We start from the raw sequence: 25718 nt of genomic DNA on the forward strand, positions 1-25718 counted from the left end.
TAGGATGCTGTTTGAGCTGTGCTTAGCAGTACAGTCATGCGTGAACAGGGAGTACAGGAGAGGACTGAGCACACAGCCCTGTGGTGTGCCTGTGTTGAGGATAGACAATAGACAATAGGTGCTGGAGGCGGCCATTCGGCCCTTCGAGCCAGCACCGCCATTCATTGCGATCATGGCTGATCATTCTCAATCAGTACCCCGTTCCTGCCTTCTCCCCATACCCCCTGACTCCGCTATTCTTTAGAGCTCTATCTAGCTCTCTCTTGAATGCATTCAGAGAATTGGCCTCCACTGCCTTCTGAGGCAGAGAATTCCATAGATTCACAACTCTCTGACTAAAATAGTTTTTTCTCCTCTCAGTTCTAAATGGCCTACCCCTTATTCTTAAACTGTGGCCCCTTGTTCTGGACTCCCCCAACATTGGGAACATGTTTCCTGCCTCTAACGTGTCCAACCCTTTAATAATCTTATACGTTTCGATAAGATCTCCTCTCATCCTTCTAAATTCCAGTGTATACAAGCCTAGTCGCTCCAGTCATTCAACAAAAGACAGTCCCGGCATTCCGGGAATTAACCTAGTAAACCTACGCTGCACGCCCTCAATAGCAAGAATATCCTTCCTCAAATTTGGAGACCAAAACTGCACACAGTACTCCAGGTGCGGTCTCACTAGGGCCCTGTACAACTGCAGAAGGACCTCTTTGCTCCTATACTCAACTCCTCTTGTTATGAAGGCCAACATTCCATTGGCTTTCTTCACTGCCTGCTGTACCTGCATGCTTCCTTTCAGTGACTGATGCACTAGGACACCCAGATCTCGTTGTACGTCCCCTTTTCTTAACTTGACACCATTCAGATAATACTCTGCCTTCCTATTCTTACCACCAAAGTGGATAACCTCACACTTATCCACATTAAACTGCACCTGCCATGCATCCGCCCACTCACACAACCTGTCCAAGTCACCCTGCAACCTCACAGCATCTTCCTCACAGTTGACACTACCACCCAGCTTTGTATCATCTGCAAATTTGCTAATGATCAGTGAGGAAGAGGTGTGGCTGCCAATTCTCACCACCTGGGGCCTGTCCGTCAGGAAATCCAATATCCATCCGCAGATGGAGGTCTCCAGTCCAAGATCAAGGAGCTTGGGGACGAGTTTTGAGGGAATAATAGTGTTGAATGCCGAGCTGTAGTCAATAAAGAGCATTCTCACATATGTATTTCCTTTGTCCAGGTGGGTGAGCGCAGTATGTATTGCCATGGCGATGGCATCGTCCGTGGCCCTGTTTGGTCTATATGCAAACTGAAGAGTGTCCAAGGTGTCAGGGAGAGAGGAGCAGATGTGAGTTTTGACTAGTCGCTCGAAGCACTTCATGATGACTGATGTCAGTGCGACAGGACGGTAGTCATTTAAACAAGAGGTTACTGGTTTCTTTGGACCAGGAACGATGATGGATGCTTTGAAGGAGGTGGGAACCACAGACTGACTCAGAGAGAGGTTGAAGATGTTGGTGAACACGTCTGCCAGTTGATCAGCACAAGCTCTGAGGGCCCGCCCTGGAATACCATCCGGCCCTGGAGCTTTGCGGTCGTTGACCTTTATGAAGGACCGCCTCACGTCTGCCGTTTGTAAGGACAGTGTGGTAGTCCCCCTGCACACCTGTGGACTCATGGTGGGCGCTGTGTTGTCTGCATCCAACCGGGCGTAAAAGGTGTTAAGCTGGTCCGAGAGCAATGCGGTCGGCTGAACAGTGCTCCTGTTTTTCCCATTGTAGTCTGTGACGCAGCGTAATCCACTCCACATGCATCTGGAGTCCGAGCTGTAGTAGTTAGATTCCACTTTGTTTCTGTAGTCTCTTGGCTTTCCCGATGGACTCCCGGAGGTCATATCTGGCTACCTTGTAAGCTTTGAGCTCACCTGAGTTGAAGGCAGTAGTCCGTGCTTTAGGTTTAGCACGGATTTCCTGTCCGACCCAGGGTTTCTGATTTGGGTAAGTGCAGATGGTGGCTTTTGGAACCACATCATCAATGCACTTACTTATGTAGCCTAAGACAGAGTCAGATAGGTAACGTTTCACAGAGTGCTGGAGTAACTCAGTGGGTCAGGCAGCATCTGTGGAGAACATGGATAAAGACGTACAGGTATGTAGGTTAATTGGCTGGGTAAATGTAAAAATTGTCCCTAGTGGGTGTAGGATAGTGTTAATGTACGGGGATCGCTGGGCGGCACGGACTTGGTGGGCCGAAAAGGCCTGTTTCCGGCTGTATATATATGATATGATATGATATGATAAGTGACGTTTCACAGAGTGCTGGAGTAACTCAGCGGGTCAACTTACTCCAGCACTTTGTGTTTTTTTGTGTATTAACCAGCATCTGCGGTTCTTTGTTTCTACAACTCCACTCACGGTGCTGGTGGCTTCCTCTGCCCTTTCAGACCCCCTCTACCTGAGGAGAAAGACCAAAACATCATCGTCATTAGAGCCACCCTTCCATGAAATGTGGACCACTCACTCCAGTTACCCCACGCCAGTGTCCACACCCCCCCCTCCACTCTGCACCGCCCCCCCCCCCCCCCCCAGTGAGCTGGCCACCACACGCACACACACACGTGCACGCGCACACACACACACACACATACACGCACACACACGCACGCACGCACACACACACCCACACGCTGCAGGCAGGCAGGCGCACACACACGCACATGCAATGCAGGCACACACACACACGTGCACGCGCACACACACGCACGCACACACACCCACACGCTGCAGGCAGGCAGGCGCACAGACACGCACATGCAATGCAGGCACACACAAGCACAGGTACACACAGGTATGCAGATACACACGCGCAGGTATGCAGTTCCTTCCAACAGAATATGTATAGGAAGGAACAGCAGATGCTGGTTTAAACTGAAGAGAGCCCTGTCCCGCTGAGTTACTCCAGCATTTGGTGTCTACTACCAAACAGCTAACAAACGCCTGTTTCCTTTATCATCGTTACTTTTTTGCTTGTCTTTCATTCGTTTGTTCTATATCTCACTACATCCCCGTCTACATCTCTCGTTTCTCTCTGCCCTGACTCTCAGTTTGAAGAAGGACCTCGACCCGAACCTTTTCTCCACGGATGCTGCCTGACCCGCTGAGTTACTCCAGCACTCTGTGTCTATCTTCAGAATATGTAAACATAGTGCTATGTAAACATTATAATAAAGGATTTTAAAAAGTTCAGAGTGTGTGTATATACGTATACATATGCACACATATATAGTCACTAATAGATTTAGGCCATTTGGCCCTTCCACTCCGCCATTCAATCTTGGCTGACCTATCTCTCCCTCCTAACCCCATTCTCCTGCCTTCTTCCCATAACCCCTGACACCCGCACTGATCATGAATCTCTTTATCTCCGCCTTAAAAATATCCATTGACTTGTGGCCTCCACAGCCGTCTGTGGCCATGAATTCCACAGATTCACCACCCTCTGGCTAAAGAAGTTCCTTCTCACCTCCTTTCTATAAGTGCGTCCTTTAATTCTGAGGCTGTGCCCTCTGGTCCTAGACTCTCCCACTAGTGGAAACATCCTCTCCACATCCACTCTGTCCAAGCGAATATACATATACTTACATACATGTATGTATGTACGTATTCACAAAATGCTGGAGTAACTCAGCAGGTCAGGCAGCATCTCGGGAGAGAAGGAATGGGTGACGTTTCGGGTCGAGACCCTTCTTCAGACTGAACGTACGTAAGTGTGTGGGTATATATATTTCTAGGAAGATGCTGGTTTAAATCGAAGATAGACACAGAATGCTGGAGTAACTCAGCGGGACAGGCAGCATCTCTGGAGAGAAAGAATGGGTGACGTTTCAGGTCGAGACCCTTCTTCAGAAGAGCATACCCCGCTGAGTTACTCCAGCATTTTGTGTCTACCTATACATGTATATTTTCAAGAGAGAGTTAGATTTAGCTCTTCGGGCTGAGGGAATCAAGAGATATGGGGAGAAAGCAAGAAAGGGGTACTGATTTTGGGTGATCAGCCATGATCACATTGAATGGCAGTGCTGGCTCGAAGGGCCGAATTGCCTCCTCCTGCGCCTATTATCTAAGTTTCTATGTATGTATGTATGTAAGATATATATATATATATCTTATATGGATAAGTATACGTATTTAATTTATAATCTGGGCAGTGTGTGTGTGTGTGTGTGTGTGTGTGTGTGTGTGTGTGTGTGTGTGTGTGTGTGTGTGTGTGTGTGTGTGTGTGTGTGTGTGTGTGTGTGTGTGTGTGTGTGTGTGTGTGTGTGTGGTGTGTTGTGGTGTGTGTGGTGTGTTGTGGTGTGTGTGGGTGTGAAAAATGCCCAGATTATAAATTAAATGATTATCACTGTTGATGACAAAGTGAACATGCTGTCACGCTGCCAAGTGTTTCTTCACCGTGCAGACAGATCAGTCCGCTGTAAATAAACGATACTAAGGAACATCGTGTGTGAACATGAGCTGCCCATTGACTCACCCTGGCACAACTCTTGTCCCTGATTATGTTGTAAAAACTGCACTGAATAATATATGTAAAGGGACAAATTAAACAAAGTATTCTGCACTTTTGTGTAAAGGGATGAGGTCGTATTGGTGTAATAGCCCTGAGCGGAGTGTCACAGAGTTCAGCTGTGGCGATGGTCAGCGGTAGTTTGGACACTCGCTCTCAGCAGATGAAATCAAATACCCCAATAAGTCTCTCGTCAAGATAGACACAAAGTGCTGGAGTGACTCAGCGGGTCAGGCAGCATCTGTGGAGAACATGGATAGGTGGCGTGTTGGTTGCCCAACCCCATTCTCCTGCCTTCTCCCCATAACCCCTGACACCCGCACTAATCAAGAATCTATCTTTGCCTTAAAAATATCCACTGACTTGTGGCCTCCACAGCCGTCTGTGGCAATGAATCCCACAGATTCACCACCCTCTGACTAAAGAAATTCCTCCTCATCTCCTTCCTAAAGGAACATCCTTTAATTCTGAGGCTGTGCACTCTGGTCCTAGACTCTCCCACTAGTGGAAACATCCACTCTATCCAGGCCTTTCACTGATTGGTATTACAATCTGGTTAGACAATTTATTGGTTCCCACGCATCATCGTACATTTAGACACAACTGTTTTTAATTTATCCAGTGTTTAACAATCCCTGAATCGATCTTACACTCTTAAATAATGAACAACTAAACCCTTTAATAACTAACCAGGATATCTGTACACTCCATCGTCTGAGAACAGCGAATTAGAACCAAATTAAACAAAGAGAAATTGCTGTAAACTCTCAGCAGGTCGGGAAATGTGAATGGTTGCTCCATTGCTGTTTATACTTCAAACCCTTAAGATGCAATTAAAACGTGTTGTGTGCATTTTAAGAGCACGGTTAATTTCAAGATGGTTAAATGCGAGTTCATTATTTTAATTGCTACTTGAAAATAAACTCAACTTCCATCTCTAGTTCAGTCTAGTTTACAGATACAGCAGGGAATCAGCACACCGAGTCCGCGCCGACCAGCGATCCCCGCACACTAACACTGTCCCACACACACCAGGGACCATTTTACATTTATACCAGGCCAATTATCCTGCAAACCTGTACGTCTTTGGAGTGTGGGAGGAAAACGGAGCTCCCAAAGAAATCAAGAATCTATCTATCTCAGCCTTAAAAATATCCATTGACTTGGCCTCCACTGCCGTCTGTGGCAATGAGTTCCACTGATTCACCACAGGTCTCCTCCCACATTCCATAGACATGCGTGTTTGCAGGTTAATCGGGCCTCTGTCAATTGTCCCCCAGTGTGTAGGGAGTGGATGAGAAAGTCAAGTCAAGTCAATTTTATTGGTATAGCACATTTAAAAACAACCCACGTTGACCAAAGTGCTGTATGTCAGTTCAGGTACTAAGAACGAACATACAATGGCACACAAACATTAACAGCACATACATAAACAGTTCACAGCGCCCCCTCAGAGGGCCTCAAACGCTAAGGGGGATAACATAGAACTAGTGTGAGCGGGCGATCGCTGGGCGGCGTGGACTCGATGGGCCGAAGGGCCTAGCTCCATGACTCAACGAGCAGTTATTCACAGATTACACCCTGAGCACCATTGGCATTTGCTAATGTATTATTGAATTTCCATTGCATAGCGGGACCTATTTGCAACTTAATGCTGTAAGATTAGCGTTTGTTTTCATTATTGAGGTGCATTTATCAATGCTGTCATCTCAGGCTGCACTGTCCTACTGATCTATTATGTGAAATCTCAGTAACGAGTGTCCATTTAACGTTTGATTTGGGGCATAGCACAGTTGAATGTTTACATTTGTCAGGGATCTGTCTCATAGTAATGGAAATGAAGAGTGGCTAGGTGGCGCAGCGGTAGAGTTGCTGCCACTCAGTGCCAAGGACCCGGGTTCCAGCCGGACACTCTGGGTTGAAAGGGGAAGATACAGAGTGCAGAATATAGTTCTCAGCATTGTAGCGCATCAGTTCCACAGACAAAGTCCAATAGGGAATCGGACAGAACCCTAGCTTATGGGTGGAACATAGAAAAAAGCTAACTGCAGATGCTAGTTGAGGAGAAAAAACATACAGAGTGCTGGAGTAACTCAGCGGGTCAGGCAGCATCTGTGGAGAACATGGATAGGTGACGTTTCACAGAGTGCTGGAGTAACTCAGCGGGTCAGGCAGCATCTGTGGAGAACATGGATAGGTGACGTTTCACAGAGTGCTGGAGTAACTCAGCGGGTCAGGCAGCATCTGTGGAGAACATGGATAGACAATAGACAATAGGTGCAGGAGTAGGCCATTCGGCCCTTCGTGCCAGCACCGCCATTCAATGTGATCATGGCTGATCATTCTCAATCAGTACCCCGTTCCTGCCTTCTCCCCATACCCCTTGACTCCGCTATGCTTAAGAGCTCTACCTAGCTCTCTCTTTAATGGATAGGTGACGTTTCACCCACAGTATATTCTTCAGCAGGTAGCCCTGTGGAGGGCCATTCGGCCCATCCTATTTGGTGCTAGCCAGGAGTTATTGAGGTGGTCCTGCACTGTGAGACCCTGCCGATGTCAGGTCCAGGGACAAGCAGAGCTGGAGAGGGGAAAGCAATCTGAGAATAAGCAGCAAGTCTGTGTCCATCGCTCTCAGCCTGTGGAACAAGCCAATGTATAATTGATTTAAAGGGTGAATGATTTTGTGGATGTGCCCACTGCTGCTGTTGCTGATCTAATCTGTGCAACGCTGTGTGTGAATCGCTGACACACTCATGCATCAACTGCTCCTCACTGTTATCATGAGCCCATCGCTGCATCCAGCTCCCAGGCAGCTGGCTGCATAGACTGCTGCAACTCACGCCCGCCCTTTAAACCATGCACCGTTCATTCAACACTTGCAGCCGCAGAGAATTGCATCCGATGCAACGCAGCCCCGCTGCAACCACGATGGATGTTAACTGCGGCTGGAGGAATGTGTGCACCACGTGTACACAGAACGTGTGAGGTTTTAGTTTAGTTTAGAGATACAGCGCGGAAACAGGCCCTTCGGCCCTCCGGGTCCATGCTGACCAGCGATCCCCGCACACTAACACTATCCTACACACACTAGGGACAGTTTTTACATTTACCAAGCCAATGAAACTACAAACCCGCACGTCTTTGGAGTGTGGGAGGAAACCAGAGGATGAGAGGGGATCTTATCGAAACGTATAAGATTATTAAGGGGTTGGACACGTTAGAGGCAGGAAACATGTTCCCAATGTTGGGGGAGTCCAGAACAAGGGGCCACAGTTTAAGAATAAGGGGTAGGCCATTTAGAACTGAGATGAGGAAAAACTTTTTCAGTCAGAGAGTTGTGAATCTGTGGAATTCTCTGCCTCAGAGGGCAGTGGAGGCCAATTCTCTGAATGCATTCAAGAGAGAGCTGGATAGAGCTCTTAAGGATAGTGGAGTCAAAAAATATGGGGAGAAGGCAGGAACGGGGTACTGATTGAGAATAATCAGCCATGATCACATTGAATGGCTGTGCTGGCTTGAAGGGCCGAATGGCCTCCTCCTGCACCTATTGTCTATTGTCACCCAGAGAAATCCTAACGCAGGTCACGGGGAGAACGTGCAAACTCTGTACAGACAGCGCCCGTGGTCAGGATGGAACCGGGTCTCAGTATTTTTGATATTTAAGAATATTTGTTCTGATTTGTACTCTGGTGCTGAGTTTGTTGGTATTGTTTTTGTATTGTACATATTATCCTTGTAAATAATTAATTTTAAAAAAGTTTTTTTAAATTATTTTAAAAAACATGTTAACTGTGAGATTGTCACAAAAAGCTGAAGTAGCTCAGCGGGTCATAGAAACAGAAAACAGGTGCAGGAGTCGGCCATTCGGCCATTCGGCCCTTCGAGCCAGCACCGCCATTCAATATGATCACGGCTGATCATCCACAATCAGCACCTCATATTTCGCCTGGGCAGTTTGCGGCCCGGTGGTATGAACGTTGACTTCTCCAACTTCAGATAGCTCCTCTGTCCCTCCCTTCCCCTCCTCCTTCCCAGATCTCCCTCTATCTTCCTGTCTCCACCTATATCCTTCCTTTGTCCCACCCCCGACATCAGTCTGAAGAAGGGTCTCGACCCGAAACGTCACCCATTCCTTCTCTCCCGAGATGCTGCCTGACCTGCTGAGTTACTCCAACATTTTGTGAATAAATCGATTTGTACCAGCATCTGCAGTTATTTTCTTATACATCCACAATCAGTACCCCGTTCCTGCTTTCTCCCCCATATCCCTTGATTCCGTTAGCCCTAAGAACTAAATCTAACTTTCTTTTAAATTCACCAAGTGAATTGGCCTCCACTGCCTTCTGTGGCAGCGAATTCCACTGATTCGCAACTCTTCTGGCTGTGTGCTGGAGTAACTTACAGCGGGTCAGGCAGCATCTGTGGAGAACATGGATAGGTGACGTTTCACAGAGTACTGGAGTAACTCAGCGGGTCAGGCAGCATCTGTGGACAGAAGGAATGGGTGAGGTTTCGGGCCGAGTTCCTTCTTCAGACTGTTCCGGCACATTGACGCCTTTCACACAGGAGCTGATGGCCGTGATTCACTCAGACCACTGGCTGTGGGGCCAGCACAGCGTCGTACCCCCACAGAGTGATACAGCGTGGAAACAGGCCCTTCGGCCCAACTTGCCCACACCGGCCAACGTGTGTGGCAAGGAACTGCAGACGCTGGTGTAAACCGAAGATAGACACCAAAAGCTGGCGTAACTCAGCGGCACGGTGGCACAGCGGTAGAGTTGCTGCCTTACAACGCTTGCAGCGCCGGAGACCCGTTAAAGGGTGAAACATAGAAAATACGGAGTTTGTACGATCTCCCCGTGACCTGCGTGGGTTTTCTCCGGGTGCTCCGGTTTCCTCACGCACTCCAAAGACGTGCAGGTTTGTAGATAAATTGGCTTGGTATAAGTGTAAAGTTGTCCCTGGTGTGTGTAGAATAGTGTTAGTGTGCGGGGATCGCTGGTCGGTGCAGACCCGGCGGGCCGAAGGGCCTGTTTCTGCGCTGCATTTCTAAAGTCTCAAAGTCTATAAAGATTAGGCGCAAGCTCGGGGAGTTGAGTTAATTAATACAAGTAACAGGTTCTGCAGTGGGTGTGACAAAGTTAAACAAAAACTGCAACTAAAATAAAGGTGCAGTCGTGGTGTGTAGCCCTTGACATCATCTGTAAGCAGCTTATGATATTGCCACAGATCAACACAACCAACAGAGCAAGAGCATCTGTCTCCCGGCTCAGAGAGGATTTAAACTGTGTGACACCAGGAAAAAAACCTCTTCAACAGTGGAAAATTGTTGCATTTGGTATTGGAATTGGCTTATTATTGTCATTATGGTGCAGCGGGTAGAGCTGCTGCCTCACGGCGCCAGAGACCCGGGTTCCATCCCGACTACGGGTGCTGTCTGTACGGAGTTTGCACGTTCTCCCCGTAACCTGCGTGGGTTTTCTACGGGTGCTCCGGTTTCCTCCCACACTCCAAAGACGTGCAGGTTTGTAGGTTGATTGGCTTCTTTAAATTGTAAATTGTCCCTAGTGTGCGTAGGATGGTGCTCGAGTATGGGGGGATCGCTGGTCGGTGTGGACTCGATGGGCCGAAGGGCCTGTTTCTACGCTGTATCTCTAAAGTCTAAAGAGTTATAACGAGAGACTGGGAATCTGCCTCAATTATGTCTGTAGACTTTTACCGAAGCCAATTAACCTACAAACCTGCACGTCTTTGGAGTGTGGGAGGAAACCGGAGCACCCGGAGAAAACTCACGCAGGTCACGGGGAGAACGTACAAACTCCGTACAGACAGCGCCCGTAGTCAGGATAGAACCTGGGTCTCTGGCGCTGTGAGGCAGCAGCTCTACCCGCTGCACCACCCTATGTCTTGGGTGGGTTATTTGTGCGGGGACCTTACTTCACAGAAGCCCCAGGGAACGATGGCAGAACATTGAGTCTTGTGGTCACCACCGTGCTGAAAGAGTTAACCACGCAGCGCCACTGCACGGCCTTCAAAGCAGGAGATGCACTCAGTCCCCATCCCCATCAGCAATATTATTGCAGTTTCAAGGTGTGTGCTCTCTCATCTGTTCAAGAGAGACACAGCCATCTGTCATTGCTGGGGCCGGCTCCACACACGCACACTGCTGCAGAATTATACCTGCTGCTCGTCACCTTCTACAGCTCCAACACTAACAAAGATACAGCAACCAGTGAAATACCATGGTCTGACCAAGGTCCACAACATCATCTCAGTGCAGGATCAGCAGAGAACAGCCCTGCCCCCGGGATAGGTCACAGCTTCATCGGGATAGAAACACAGAGTGCTGGAGTAACTCAGCGGGTCAGGCATCATCTGTGGAGAACATGGATAGGTGACGTTTCACAGAGTGCTGGAGTAAATCAGTGAGTTACCCTCTAAACCTGTCCTATCCATGTACCTGCCTAAATGTTTCTTAAACGATGTGATAGTCCCTGCCTCAACTACCTCCTCCAGCAGCTCGTTCCATACACCCACCACCCTTTGTGTGGAAAAAAAGGAGGGGAATCGGTTTTCAGAGCCAAAGAAACATCACCAGGGGCTGCATTGTTTAAACGGTTTGCCTTCACACCAATGTCAAGTTGTTTCTGAGCAATCCTTTTCTCGAGACACTTTTGGAGTGGTGAGACACAGAGGGGAGAATAATAATAATAATAATATTCATTTATTGTCATTGCAACGAGTACAACGAAATTAAAAAACAGCCAATCCTGACGGTGCGTACAAACATATATGCAATAAATGCAAAAACAAATAAATACATAAATACAATTAAATTAAGTACAAGATTTTTTAACGGTGTTGCCTAGTGCACAGGTAGTGTTCAGTTCTCGTATGGCCCTGGGGTAAAAACTGTTCTTAAGTCTGTTTGTTCGGGATTTGATTGACCTGAAACGTCGACCAGAGGGCAGATGAACAAACAGACGGTGGCCGGGGTGGGATGGATCTTTTATTATTTTGCCTGCTCTACTGAGGCAGCGCAGGCTGAACAGGTGCTCCAGGGAGGGCAGTGAGCAGCCGATGATTTTCTGGGCCGTCGTGATGACCCTCTGAAGGGCCTTCCTGTCCTTTTCTGAGCAGCTGGCATACCATGTGGTTATACAGTATGCCAGCACACTCTCGATGGAGCAGCGATAGAAGGACAACATGAGCTTCTCCTGCAGGTTGGTTTTCCTGAGGATCCTCAGGAAGTGGAGTCTCTGCTGTGCCTTCTTTACTGTGGTGATGGTGTTGGTAGACCAGGTGAGATCCTCTGCGATGTGCGTACCCAGGAACCTGAAAGCTGGTACCCTTTCCACGCAGACCCCATTGATGTAGAGTGGGTCGTAATCTCCACTGGTTTTTCTAAAGTCAATTATAAGTTCCTTTGTTTTGGAGGAGTTCAGGACCAGATTGTTCACTGAACACCATGCTGCCAGCCTTTGGATTTCATCCCTATAGGCTGTCTCATCTCCTTCTGAGATAAGTCCAACCACAGTCGTGTCATCCGCGAACTTGATGATGGTGTTGGTGGGATGGGTGGGGGCGCAGTCGTGAGTGTAGAGGGAGTAAAGGATGGGGCTCAACACACAGCCCTGTGGTGAGCCGGTGCTCAGTGTAATGGTGGAGGAGAGGTGAGGGCCTATTTTGACTGTCTGGGGGCGGTTGGTCAGGAAGTCCTTGATCCATTTGCAGATGGTTAGGGAAAATCCAAGGTCGGAAAGTTTGGTGACCAGTCTGCTCGGGATGACCGTGTTAAAGGCAGAGCTGAAGTCGAGAAAGAGCATCCTCACATAGCTCCCCTGGTGTTCAAGGTGGGTCAGTGCAGTGTGAAGAGCAGTGTCGATGGCATCCCCTGTAGACCTATTTGCTCTGTAGGCAAACTGGTATGGGTCGAAGGTGGGTGGGAGGTATTCATCTGGAAACAACGCTGGCTGGAAAATGAAGACGAATGTCTTTCACGGGGAAAGTGGCAGTAAGATTCGGTGTTCCTCCCACCGGCCCCAGAGAGTTGAGGACAAGACGCCAACAATCATATCTGACTGCAACAAGCCTGGCTGATTGCTCACACCCACAGACTCACCATCCAGACGTGGACCCCACTGTCACGGGCAGACACAGGAGCCCATCACAAATGGGAAAGCACTAGACATTACTCACAAGAGTTCGGGAATCAGCTTAGAGCAGTTTAGTTCAGTCTGGTTCAGTCTGGATCAGTCTGGTTCAGTCTGGTTCAGTCTAGTTCAGTCTAGATCAGTCTGGTCCAGTCTGGTTCAGTCTGGTTCAGTCTAGATCAGTCTGGTTCAGTTTAGTTCAGTTTAGTTCAGTCTAGTTCAGTCTGGTTCAGTCTAGATCAGTTTAGTTCAGTTTAGTTCAGTCTAGTTCAGTCTAGTTCAGTCTGGTTCAGTCTAGATCAGTTTAGTTCAGTCTGGTTCAGTCTGGTTCAGTCTGGTTCAGTCTGGTTCAGTCTGGTCCAGTCTAGTTCAGTCTGGTTCAGTCTGGTTCAGTTTAGATCAGTTTAATGTTTTTTTTTCATAAGTTCATAAGCCCGTAAGTTCATAAGTTGTAGGAACAGAATTGAGCCATTCGGCCCATCACATCTACTCCGCCATTCAATCGTGGCTGATCTATCTCTCCCTTCTATCCCCATTCTCCTGCCTCCTCCCCGTAACCCCTGACACCCGCACTAATCAGGTACTATCACAACGTTTTGAAAACATTTAAGTCGGGTACATGGATAGGACCAGTTTAGAAGCATATTGGCCAAACGCGGGCTGGTGGGACTAGTATAGATGTGACGTGTTGGTTGGCGTGGGCGCGTTGCATCAAAGTTGGGTAATGGTCCTCCCTTACGTTAGGGTGAAGTCCCGATCTTCCTCATTGCAGACAAATCATACTGGACATGAGCACCATCAATCCGTCCACAGGCACAACCAGCCATGCAGAGAACAATACCAGAGTGCAGAATATAGTGTTACAGCATTGCAGTTACAGAGGAAAAGTGCAAGGACTGCAATGAGGTGGGTTGGAAGATCAGGTTCTACACTGTAGCTGATGGGAGGACCGTTCAGAAGGCTGATAACAGAGGGGAAGAAGCTGCTCCTGAGGCTGATGGTGCGTTCTCTCAAGCTTCTGTACCTTCTGCCGGAGAGGAGTGGGGAGAAGAAGGAATAACCAGGCTGATAAAAGTCCAGACAATGCTCAGCAGGTCAGGCAGCATCTTAGTTTAGTTTAGTTTAGTTTTGTTGCGTTTCATTTATTTCATTTAGTTTAGAGATACGGCGCAGAAACAGGCCCTTCAGCCAAAGCAGTCCGTGCCGATCAGCGATCCCCGCACACTAATACTATCCCACACACACTGGGGGACAATTTACAAATTTCCCAAAGCCAATTAATATACAAACCTGCACGTCTTTGGAGTGTGGGAGGAAACCGGAGCACCCGGAGAAAACCCACGCAGGTCACGGGGAGAACGTACAAACTCCGTACAGATAGCGCCCGTAGTCAGGATGGAACCCGGGTCTCTGGCGCTGTGAGGCAGCAGCTCTACCCGCTGCACCACCGTGCCACCCTCGTCTACACCTTGAAGTAAAGGAGGCCACATTGGCATCAGTAGGTCCATGATATATCCATCAGACCTTGAGTTCAGAGAACCAATGAGTAGATAATATGTTACAGCTTTATTAAAAATTAATAAATCACTTTCCCAATTCATTAAACACATCCCCTTCCTAACCTTCCAGACTGATTAAAAAAACACATATCCAGTCTGAGGACAAAATATAAACATATCTCTATTTTCAGTTCAATTCCTGACACAATTTTAATCAAACATTCAACCTATTAAAAACCAGCCAGAGTTTTGTAATATAATGCATTTGTGAGAAACCAGCTGTGCAAAATATAATCACTGCATTGCTTCAAGGTATGAAGGCAATAAAAACCACCCTCAAAATAAATATGGATTAGAAACATCATAATACACAAGTCAACTGACATCGTTACAAGTAGGGATAAACACATTTAATATAGACTGTAAGCTTGGCCTCATGGCACTACTCAAAATTAGTGGTGTTGTTTCATTTGCTATATCTTCATTTAATGAACCCATTATAACAGTCTGAACTCAGTGAGTGGAATGAGGTGGGACACACCAGTAATTGTATCTCACCCTAAGTCCATTGGGATGAAAGACACTTCCACTGTTAGTTTAGTTTAGTTTAGTTTCGGAAAAAACTGCAGATGCTGGTTTAAATCGAAGATAGACACAAAACGCTGGAGTAACTCAGCGGGACAGGCAGCATCTCTGGAGAGAAGGAATGGGTGAAGTTTCGGGTCGAGACCCTTCTTCAGACTGAAGAACTAAACTAGTTTAGTTTAGTATAGAGATACAACATGGAGACAGGCCCATCGGCCCACCGGGTCCGCGCCGACCAGCAATCCCCGCATACTAACACTATCCTACACGCACTAGGGACAATTTACAATTTTTACCAAGGCCAATTAGCCTACAAACCCGCACGTCTTTGGAGTGTGGGAGGAAACCGGAGCACCCAGAGAAAACCCACGCAGGTCACGGGGAGAACATGCAAACTCCATACAGACGCCCATAGTCGGGATTGAACCGGGGTCTCTGGCGCTGTGAGGCAGCAACTCTACCCGCTGCGCCACCGTGCCTGTCCAGTGAATATTCAGTGAAGCAATGTCTTCTTTGACTCCAGGAGGCCATTCCTTTATTGTCATTCCTCTCTATTCATGACTCTCTGCACCTGAAGAAAATGTTGCGATGTATTTCTCACCAGCTCCATCACTGATAATTAGCTACAGCGCAGAGCAAGTAATTATAAGCAGGGCCATCAGGAACAATGGACCGCCTGCTATGCACATGCCAGCGGCTTTCAATCTGCCGTCTCTTGTTCTATCTGGCACTTACAGACATAGAGTGACACAGCGTGGAAACAGGCCCTTCCTTTGGCCCAACTTGCCCACACCGGCCACCATGCCCCATCTACACTAGTCCCACCTGCCCACACCGACCAACATGCCCCATCTACACTAGTACCACCTGCCCACACCGACCAACATACCCCATCTACACTAGTCCTACCTGCCCGCGTTTGGCCCATATCCCTCTAAAACTGTCCTATCCATGTACCTGTCGAAATGTTTCTTAAATGTTGCGATAGTCCCTGCCTCAACTACCTCCTCCAGCAGCTTGTTCCGTACATGCGCCACCCCTCGTGTGATAAAGTTACCCCTCAGATTCCTATTAAATCTTTTCCCCTTCATCTTAAATTTGAGGAAGGACATTCTTGCTATTGAGGGAGTGCAGCGTAGGTTCACGAGGTTAATCCCCAGGATGGCGGGACTGACATATGATGAATGAATGGAGCGACTGGGCTTGTATTCACTGGAATTTAGAAGGATGAGAGGGGATCTTATGGAAACATAAAATTGTTAAGGGATTGGACACGCTAGATGCAGGAAACCTGTTCCCCATGTTGGGGGAGTCCACAACCAGGGGCCACAGTTTAAGAATAAGGGGTTGGTCATTTAGGACTGAGATGAGGAAAAACTTTTTCACCCAGAGAGTTGTGAATCTGTGGAATTCTCTGCCTCAGAAGGCAGTGGAGGCCAATTCACTGGATGTTTTCAAAAGAGAGTTAAATTTAGCTCTTAGGGCTAACGGAATCAAGGGATATGGGGAGAAAGCAGGAATGGGGTACTGATTGAGAATGATCAGCCATGATCACATTGAATGGCGGTGCTGGCTTGAAGGGCCGAATGGCCTCCTCCTGCACCTATTGTCTATTGTCTATGTATCTATGTGAAGCTAAATCCTCTGGTCCTCAATTCCCCTACTCTGCGCAAGAGATCTATTCCTGTCGTGATTTAGTACACCTGTATAAGTCCCTTCAAAGGGACTTTGTACCAAATGGAGCCACACAAATAATCTGAGAGTTCATATTAATTTTAACATTTTGAACCATTTTGAACGCACAAACTACCAGAGTCTGATAAAAAAACTACCAAATCAAAACACTGCAGATTCTGAAAAGGTGAAAACAAACGCAGAAATGTTGAAGACACAAGGAACTGCAGATGTCAGTTTACAAAAAAAGACGCAGAGTACTGGAGTAACTCAGCGGGTCAGGCAGCATCTGTGGAGAACATGGATAGGTGACGTTTCACAGAGTGCTGGGAGAAAATGAGTGTGGGAGGAAACCGGAGCACCCGGAGAAAACCCACGGGGTCACAGGCAGAACGTCCAAACTCTGTACGGACCGTACCCAAGGTTAGGATCGAACCAGGGTCTCTTGCGCTGTGAGGCAGCAGCTCTACCCGCTGCTCCAGCTTTACTTAGAATTTTTTTTTAAATCAAAATGGAAAAAAAAATCCTAACACTGTGTATATTTATATAAACCGCCAGCAGGTTGCATAACTCAGTAAAACACACTGTGAACCATTCTGCTGCAGGGTGAGGCTTTACAACTGCCATAGTTTTGCAGTGACATTTTGGAAAGGTTTCTACTCCGTTTGTCGTGAAGCTTTGCATTCTGAAAGAGCTGCTTCCTAGTGAGGCTGTGACTGCTGGCTCTGCTGCCTCACCCCAACTGCAACAGCTTCACAGTCCCGTCTCTGTCTTCCCCGTTCATATGAGGATTGATGCTTCTGGTCGGCACGGTGGCGCAACGGGTAGAGCTGCTGCCTCACAGCGCCAGAGACCCGGGTTCCATCCTGACTACAGTCACTGTCTGTACGGAGTTTGTACGTTCTCCCCGTGACCTGCGTGGGTTTTCTCCGAGATCTTCGGTTTCCTCCCACACTCCAAAGACGTGCGGGTTTGTAAGTTAATTGGATTGATATAAATGTAAATTGTCCCTCAATATGCTGGGGTAACTCAGCAGGACAGACAGCATCTCTGGAGAGAAGGAATGGTTGACGTTTCGAGTCAAGACCATTCTTCAGACTAAATTGTCCCTAGTGTGTGTAGGATAGTGTTAGTGTGCGGGGATCACAGATCGGCGCGGACTCGGTGGGCCGAAGGGCCTGTTTACACGCTGTATCACTTTGGGCGGTCACGGTGGCGCAGTTGTAGAGTTGCTGTGTTACATCGAATGCAGCGCCGGAGACCCGGGTTCCATCCTGACTACGGGCGCTGTCTGTACGGAGTTTGTACGTTCTCCCCGTGACCTGCGTGGGTTTTCTCCGAGATCTTCGGTTTCCTCCCACACTCCAAAGATGATCAGGTTTGTGGGTTAATTGGCTTGGTGTAAATGTAAATCATCCCTAGTGTGTGTAGGATAGTGTTAGTGTGCGGGGATCGCTGGTCGGCGCGGACTCGGTGGGCTGAAGGACCTGTTTCCGCGCTGTATCTCTAAACTAAACTAAACTGAACTAGTTAGAGCTCCTGGAGCTCAACAGCTAATCCTGTAAATAGCGTTTTGCCGAGAGTTTCTCTTTTTTAATCTAACCTCCTGTAGCGTTTGTAGATACTTGCGTCAGTTTCCTAACTATTCAGAGAACATGTGTTGCATCCTGATACCCCCTGCCATGCCAGTGGGCTTGGACTGTACCCAGCAAACTTGCCCAGTATGTGCCAACTTTGTTTAAACTCTTCCTCAAACAGTGTTGTACAGGGTTCCCATGCTCACACTTTCTCAGGGAAGGAAGCTGCAGAGATATTTTTGGACGGTTGGGTGGCTGGTGTAATCAGGACTGTCGCATTATCTGTCTGAATGAGTATTCACCGTCTCTGCTTGGCGTGTTTCACACAGGGGCTCGCAGTTCAATGGGAAATGCTTCAAAAGCAGACATTCACTGCGAAGATAGACACAGAGTGCTGGAGTAACTCAGCGGGTCAGGCAGCATCTCTGGAGAACATGGGGATAGGTGACGTTTCACAGAGTGCTGGAGTAACTCAGCGGGTCAGGCAGCATCTGTGGAGAGAAGGAATGGGTGATGTTTCGGGTCGAGAAGACGAGAAGGTCTCAACCTGAAAGGGCACCCATTCCTTCTCTCCAAGGTCCGCAATGAGGTAAGTTGGAAGACCCGCATTACAAGCTAGCTCGTGGAAGGATGTGCTGGTCCTGGAGATGGTCCAGAGGAGGTTTACAAGAATGTTCCCAGGAATCAGTTTGGTTAACATACGATGAGCGTTTGTCAGCACTGGGCCTGTACTCACTGGAGTTAAGAAGGATGAAGGGGGACCTCATTGAAACTTACACAATAGTGGATGTGGAGAGGATGTTTTGACTAGTGGGAGAGTCTAGAACTAGAGGTCACAACCTCAGAATTAAAGGACATTCCTTTAGGAAGGAGATGAGGAGGAATTTCTTTAGTCAGAGGGTGGTGAATCTGTGGAATTCATTGACACAGACGGCTGTGGAGGCCACAAGTCAGTGGATATATTTAAGGCAGAGATAGATAGATTCTTGATCAGTGCGGGTGTCAGGGGTTATGGGGAGAAGGCAGGTGATTGGGGTTAGGAGGGAAAGATGGATCAGCCATGATTGAATGGCGGAGTAGACTTGATGGGCCGAATGGCCTAATTCTACTCCTAGAGCATATGATCTTATGACCGTTCAGTGGCCTGATAACAGAGTGGAAGAAGGTGTTTGTGAGTCTGATGGTGGCGCGCTTTCAAGCTTCTGTCCCATCCCGACTGGAGGAGAGAGAAGAAGTCATCGTCAGTAACAGAAGCTGTGGTGTGAAGTAAGGGAAGGTGAGGAGTGAGTTACTCCAGCACTTAATGTGGCACGGTGGTGCAGCGGGTAGACCTGCTGCCTCACGGCGCCAGAGACCCGGGTTCTGTCCCTATTGCGGGTGCTGTCTGTACGGAGTTTGTACGTTCTCCCCGTGACCTGCGTGGGTTTTCTCCGGGAGCTCCGGTTTCCTCCCACACTCCAAAGACATGCAGGTTTGTAGGTTAATCGTCCCTCTGTAAATTGCACTCTAGTGTGCAGGGAGTGGATGAGAAAGTGGGAGAACATAGAACTAGTGTGAGCGGGCGATTGATGGTCGGCGTGGATTCGGTGGGCCGAAGGGCCTGTTTCCTTGATGCATCTCTGAACATGAGGATTTGCAGGAAAAAATAATCCTTTCAAACAGCACGGTGGCGCAGCGGGTAGAGCTGCTGCCTCACAGCGCCAGAGACCCGGGTTCCATCCTGACTACGGGTGCTGTCTGTACGGAGTTTGTATGTTCTCCCCGTGACCTGCGTGGGTTTTCTTCGGGTGCTCCGGTTTCAAGAGCCAGAGGACATGGGTTTAAGGTGAAAGGGAAAAGATTTAATAGGAACCTGAGGCGTAATTCGGTGCTGTGTGACTCCCTGTCTCTGTGATTCCAATTCCTTCTCGCTCCTGAGCAACTCTTTACAAAGGAGAAATGATGTATAAACGATTATTGTTTTTTCAGGGCATAAATTTTAAACATTGTTGTCTTGTTTAAAGGATTTAGCTACAGTGGTTCAGTCCCTAATTCAGGAGCTGATTCAGGAACCGGTGTAAACAATGCACAGTATTAAAGTCTTGCACGCGGCCTTGTTACATAATCCTCCCTGCCATGAGAGTGGAGGAGGTCCACTAATGCTCGCTGGAGAGGACTGAGAATCACTGGGAATTGTCCAGCTGCCTGCTGCAAACTGCCCTGCTGTAACAGAGGCAGTCAGATCCACCTACAGCCCAACACACCACTCCTCCCCCTCTGTGTCTACCTACAGCCCAACACACTGCTCCCACTCCCCCTCCGTGTCTACCTACAGCCCAACACACCACTCCCCCCCCCTCCGTGTCTACCTACAGCCCAACACACTGCTCCCCCTCTGTGTCTACCTACAGCCCAACACACTGCTCCCCCTCTGTGTCTACCTACAGCCCAACACACTGCTCCCCCTCTGTGTCTACCTACAGCCCAACACACTGCTCCCACTCCCCCTCTGTGTCTACCTACAGCCCAACTTGCCCACACCGTCCACAGTGTACAGATATGGGACAAAGGGAATAACATTTAGGGCAAAGATATGAAGCCCACTCATGACCCTCCCTGCGGCTTCACAATAGTGGGACTGCAGCATTTCAAAAGTCCAGCGTACGGAGAATTTAATTGTCATTTATTCTGACAAACAGAAGAATGAAATTCCAACACGCAGCAGCGTAATGGGCCAGTGGTTCACTAGTACTTTATTGTCACGTACTAAACACAGTGAAAGTCTTGCAAGTGAGACCTCCTCCACTTGCACCTCCTCCAACCTCATCTACTGTATCCGCTGTTCCTGGTGTGGACTCCTGTACATCGGCGAGACCAAGCGCAGGCTCGGCGATCGTTTCGCTCAACACCTCCGCTCAGTGGATATTTTTAAGGCGAAGATAGATAGATTCTTGAATATTACAGGTGTCAGGGGTTATGGGGAGAAGGCAGGAGAATGGGGTTGAGAGGGAGAGATAGATCAGCCATGATTGAATGGTGGAGTAGACTTGATGGGCCGAATGGCCTAAATCTGCTCCTGGTAGTTATAAACCTTCGGCTTTTTCTTTTTGTAAACGGCACCAAAATACGTCAACTTGTGCATGTGTGACCAATGCAAAACTGTGCAGTGCATACGTGACGGGAAAGAACCATCGAACCATTGAACCACAGGCCACTCCCTCCACAGAAGCTGCCTGACCTGCTGAACATTCCTGTTTTCATCAAGATTACATGGGAGGTCTATAAAATCATCGGGGGAATAGATTGGATGAACGTATCAGATTATCTTTGCCAGAGTGGGGGAATCAAGAACCAGAGGATGTGGGGTTAAGGTGAGAAGGAAAGGGGGAGGTCATTGAGGTAGCTACAACAACATTTAACAGACACTTGCACTGGTAGATGGATAATAAAGGTTTCGAGGGATAAGGGCCAAACGCAGGAAAATGGGACTAGCTTAGATGGAACATCTGGGTTAGCATGGACCGAAGAACCTGTATCAGTTCTGTATGACTCTATGACTTTATAAATAGACCTGATAACTATTGTGACTAACTGATCAGGCTCATGGTTTAAATAATGTTGCATGGTGAGTTCTGAGTGACTAGGCTTGTATACACTGGAATTTAGAAGGATGAGAGGGGATCTTATTGAAACATATAAGATAATTAAGGGGTTGGACACGTTAGAGGCAGGAAACATGGTCCCAATGTTGGGGGAGTCCAGAACCAGGGGCCACAGTTTAAGAATAAGGGGTAGGCCATTTAGAACGGAGGTGAGAAAAAACTTTTTCAGTCAGAGAGTTGTGAATCTGTGGAATTCTCTGCCTCAGAAGGCAGTGGAGGCCAATTCTCCGAATGCATTCAAGAGAGAGGTAGATAGAGCTCTTAAGGATAGCGGAGTCAGGGGGTATGGGGAGAAGGCAGGAACGGGGTACTGATTGAGAATGATCAGCCATGATCACATTGGATGGTGGTGCGTACAGGCTCGAAGGGCCGAATGGCCTCCTCCTGCAACTATTGTCTATTGAATGTTTAACAAAGCATTTTATATATATCATTGTAATTGTGTGTCTTCTTTAATGAAGATAGCAAAACTAGCTACCGTGACTTTAGTAATAACGGCGCACTGCAGTGGAGTGTGAGCTATTAGTTTGCCATGGCTTTTGTTCAGGCCACCAACGTTTCATTACATCTAACAGCTCAACACCAGACTGTAGATCATCTGCAACTTAGCCTGGCTTATCCTGGCTGCGTTCTCAATCTGCCTTCATTATTAGTGCACCACAAACCTATCGATTCATGATATTCCCATCCTGTGACTATTTCACAATGTATGGGGATGTTCTTGTTGGCGGATGATAAGTATTTTCCGTTTAATGAAGGCAGCAGCAGCTAAAAGCTTTGAAATCCCCCCGATTATGATAACATTTAGCGCTCGGATGGAATTATAACATTAGGCTAAAATATTCGCCGATTTTCATCCTGATATTTCTTTTAGAAAGATCAGCCGGCTCATAAAAGTAGGTAGCATGGCATTTCTGTCAAACCGCTCAATGTTTTTGGTCTGGATTGATGAAAAACTCATTAGATTTTTATTCCAGTAAAGAACGATCTCTTAGTTGCCGAGCAACTGCACAGAATAGTGTTAAGTGTTTGGTTCTCTCGCGTCATTGATCGCTCTGCTGGTATTTGGCGAGACAACTAATGTCAAAGCATTTCAAGTGAGATTTGTATGGCAAGTTTAGAGAAACGCAAGAGATCACCAGAAAACATCTTTCCTGTCCACTTGGAGTTTAGGAGTGAAACAGGCCCTTCAACCCATCTCAGCCATGCTGGTCGATGGTGGTGCAGCGATAGAGTTGCTGCCTCACAGCGTCACAGACCTGGGTTCGATCCTGGCTACGGGCACTGTTTGTACAGGTTTTGTACGTTCTCCCCATGACCTGTGTGGGTTTTCTCTGGGTGCTCAGGTTATAACAATGTTTAACAGGCATTTGGACAGGTACATGGATAGGACAGGTTTGCATGGGGTATGGGCCAAACGCAGGGAGGTGGGACTAGTCTAGATGGGTCAGTGTGGGCAAGTTCGGCTGAAGGGCCTGTTTCCACGCTGTGTCACTCTATTACAGTACTGGGCCTGTACTCGCTGGAGTTTAGAAGGATGAGGGGGAACCACATTGAAACGTACAGAATAGTGAAAGGCCTGGGTGGATGTGAACATAGTGGATGTGGAGAGGATGTTTCCACTAGTGGGAGAGTCTAGGACCAGAGGGCACAGCCTCAGAATTAAAGGACCTTCCTTTCGGAAGGAGATGAGGAGGAATTTCTTTCGTCGGAGGTGGTGAATCTGTGGAATTCATTGCCACAGACAGCAGTGGAGGCCAAGTCGGTGGGTATTTTTAAGGTGGAAATAGATAGACTCTTGATTAGTGCGGGTGTCAGGGGTTATGGGGAGAAGGCAGGAGAATGGGGTTATGTGGGAGAGATAGATCAGCCATGATTGAATGGTGGAGTAGACTCGATGGGCCGAATGGCCTAATTCTGCTCCTATCACTGATGAACATGAATTTATGATACCTCATCCTCCCGCGCTCCAAGAATCAAAGTCCTAACCTATCCACCCTCTCCCTGGAGCTCATTCGCTCGACAAATGTCCCATTTATATTTTACTGACAGATGTGCTCAGTATTTAAATGAAACTGAACCGTTGTTTTTAACTTATTCTCCTGGGAAGGAAAGTGCACTCTTAATTAATTCAGATGTGCGCTGTGCTCGATGCAATATGTTCCCCATCAATCTGAGGTCAATAAGCACTCGATTGTGCGCTGGAGCTAATTTCTGCCTTTAATTAAATTAAAGACAAATACACTGTTCCAGATATTGAAAAGGGGCCATGTCTTGGCAACAAGGCACATTGACAAATCACTGCAATAGGTTATATCTTTCAATTACCAGATCATTTTGTGATTCCATTTTTGGTTCAAATAACCTTGCATCTAAAAATATCCAAAGGAATTTCATGAAATTAATTCCCGTTGTGGTCGCTGTGGCCAATGGACACTTCAGATCTCCAAGAGTCAAGAGTGTTAACCGTCATTTAGAGTCATAGAGTGACACAGCGTGGAAACAGGCCCTCCAGCCCAGGATGGTCCAGTTGCCCAATAACAGCTGGGAAGAAGCTGTCCCTGAATCTGGAGATGTGCATTTTCACACTTCTGAATCTCTTCATAAGTTCATAAGTTATAGGAGCAGAATTAGGCCATTCGGCCCATCGAGTCTACTCCACCATTGATCTATCTTTCCCTCTCAACTCCATTCTCCTGCCTGCTGCCCATAGCCCCTGACACCCGCACAAATGTTAGAAACATAGAAACATAGAAAATAGGTGCAGGAGTAGGCCATTCGGCCCTTCGAGCCTGCACCGCCATTCAATATGATCATGGCTGATCATCCAGCTCAGTAACCCATACCTGCCTTCTCTCCATACCCCCTGATCCCTGTTGCCCCCTTTCCCTGCGCCTTCCCGCTCTCTCTATACTCCCACCCCCGAGACCAATGTTCATTTAGAACAGTACAGCACAGGGGCAGGCCCTTCGGCCCACAATGTCCGTGCCCAACATGATGCCGACCAATCCTCCTCTGCCTGCACGTGATCCATATCCCTCCATCTCCTGCATATCCATGTGCCTATCTAGTCTCTGATCCAGGCCGTGATGAAACCAGTCAGTATTTGCTCTCTACGTACACATGTAGAGGTCTGATAGAGTATTATCATGGAGTGATACAGTGTGGAAACAGGCCCTTCAGCCCAACTTGCCCACACCGACCAACATGTCCCAGCTACACTAGTTCCACCTGCCTGCATTTGGCCCATATCCCTCCAAACCTGTCCTATCCATGTACCTAAGATAGACACAGTTTGCTGGTGTAACTCAACGGGTCAGGCAGCATCTCTGGAGAAAAGGATCAAGTGGCTTTTCGGGTCGAGACCTTTGTTCAGACTGAGAGTCAGGGTAAAGGGAGACGAGAGATATAGACAGTGATAGCAAGAGATATAGAACAAATGAGTGATGATCAAGGAAAGATGGAGCCCACAATGGTCCAGTGTTGGCTGTGGGCTAGGTGATAATGAGACAGTGGATATCCACAGGAGGACAGTGAAACTAGTACGACAACTATGGTGGGGGAGGGACAGAGAGAGAGGGAATGCAAGGGATACTTGAAGTTAGAGAAATCAATATTCATACAGCTGGGTTGCAAGCCATCTGTTTCTTAAACCTTGCCATCAGTTTCCAGTTGAATTATCTGTTCAGAACTCTCGAGGTTCGTGTCTGTAAATATAAATGTTTCCAAAATGTAAAACAATGGAGGGTGGTCTGTTTGTGTTGGACCATGTTCACTGAGTGACTTTGAGTTTATAATATTACGTTCTCTCTGTGGCACAAAGAGTCTGCATGAAAGAACGGGTCGACTGGGCTTGTGTTCACTGGAATTTAGAAGGATGGGAGGGGATCTTATAGAAACGTATAAAATTATTAAGGGATTGGACAGGCTAGATGCAGGAAACATGTTCCCAATGTTGGGGGAGTCCAGAACCAGGGGTCACAGTTTAAGAATAAGGGGTCGGCCATTTAGGACTGAGATGAGGAAAAA

The 25718-nt window shown here is 47.7% G+C and overlaps 1 protein-coding gene across 2 annotated transcripts in view; it reads left to right on the forward strand.

Annotated features, from left to right (window-relative positions):
- Positions 1 to 1235: 1235 nt before the first annotated feature.
- Positions 1236 to 25718, forward strand: part of grm3 (glutamate receptor, metabotropic 3) — a 54374-nt gene continuing 29891 nt past the window's right edge. For both annotated transcript variants that reach the window (XM_078419419.1, XM_078419420.1), the window contains exon 1: positions 1236 to 1345. The gene's annotated coding sequence lies outside the window, so the exon portion shown is untranslated. The remainder of the gene's footprint in view (positions 1346 to 25718) is intronic.

This window comes from Rhinoraja longicauda, chromosome 23, assembly GCF_053455715.1.
Source record: "Rhinoraja longicauda isolate Sanriku21f chromosome 23, sRhiLon1.1, whole genome shotgun sequence".
NCBI classification, from domain to species: Eukaryota; Metazoa; Chordata; class Chondrichthyes; order Rajiformes; family Arhynchobatidae; genus Rhinoraja; species Rhinoraja longicauda.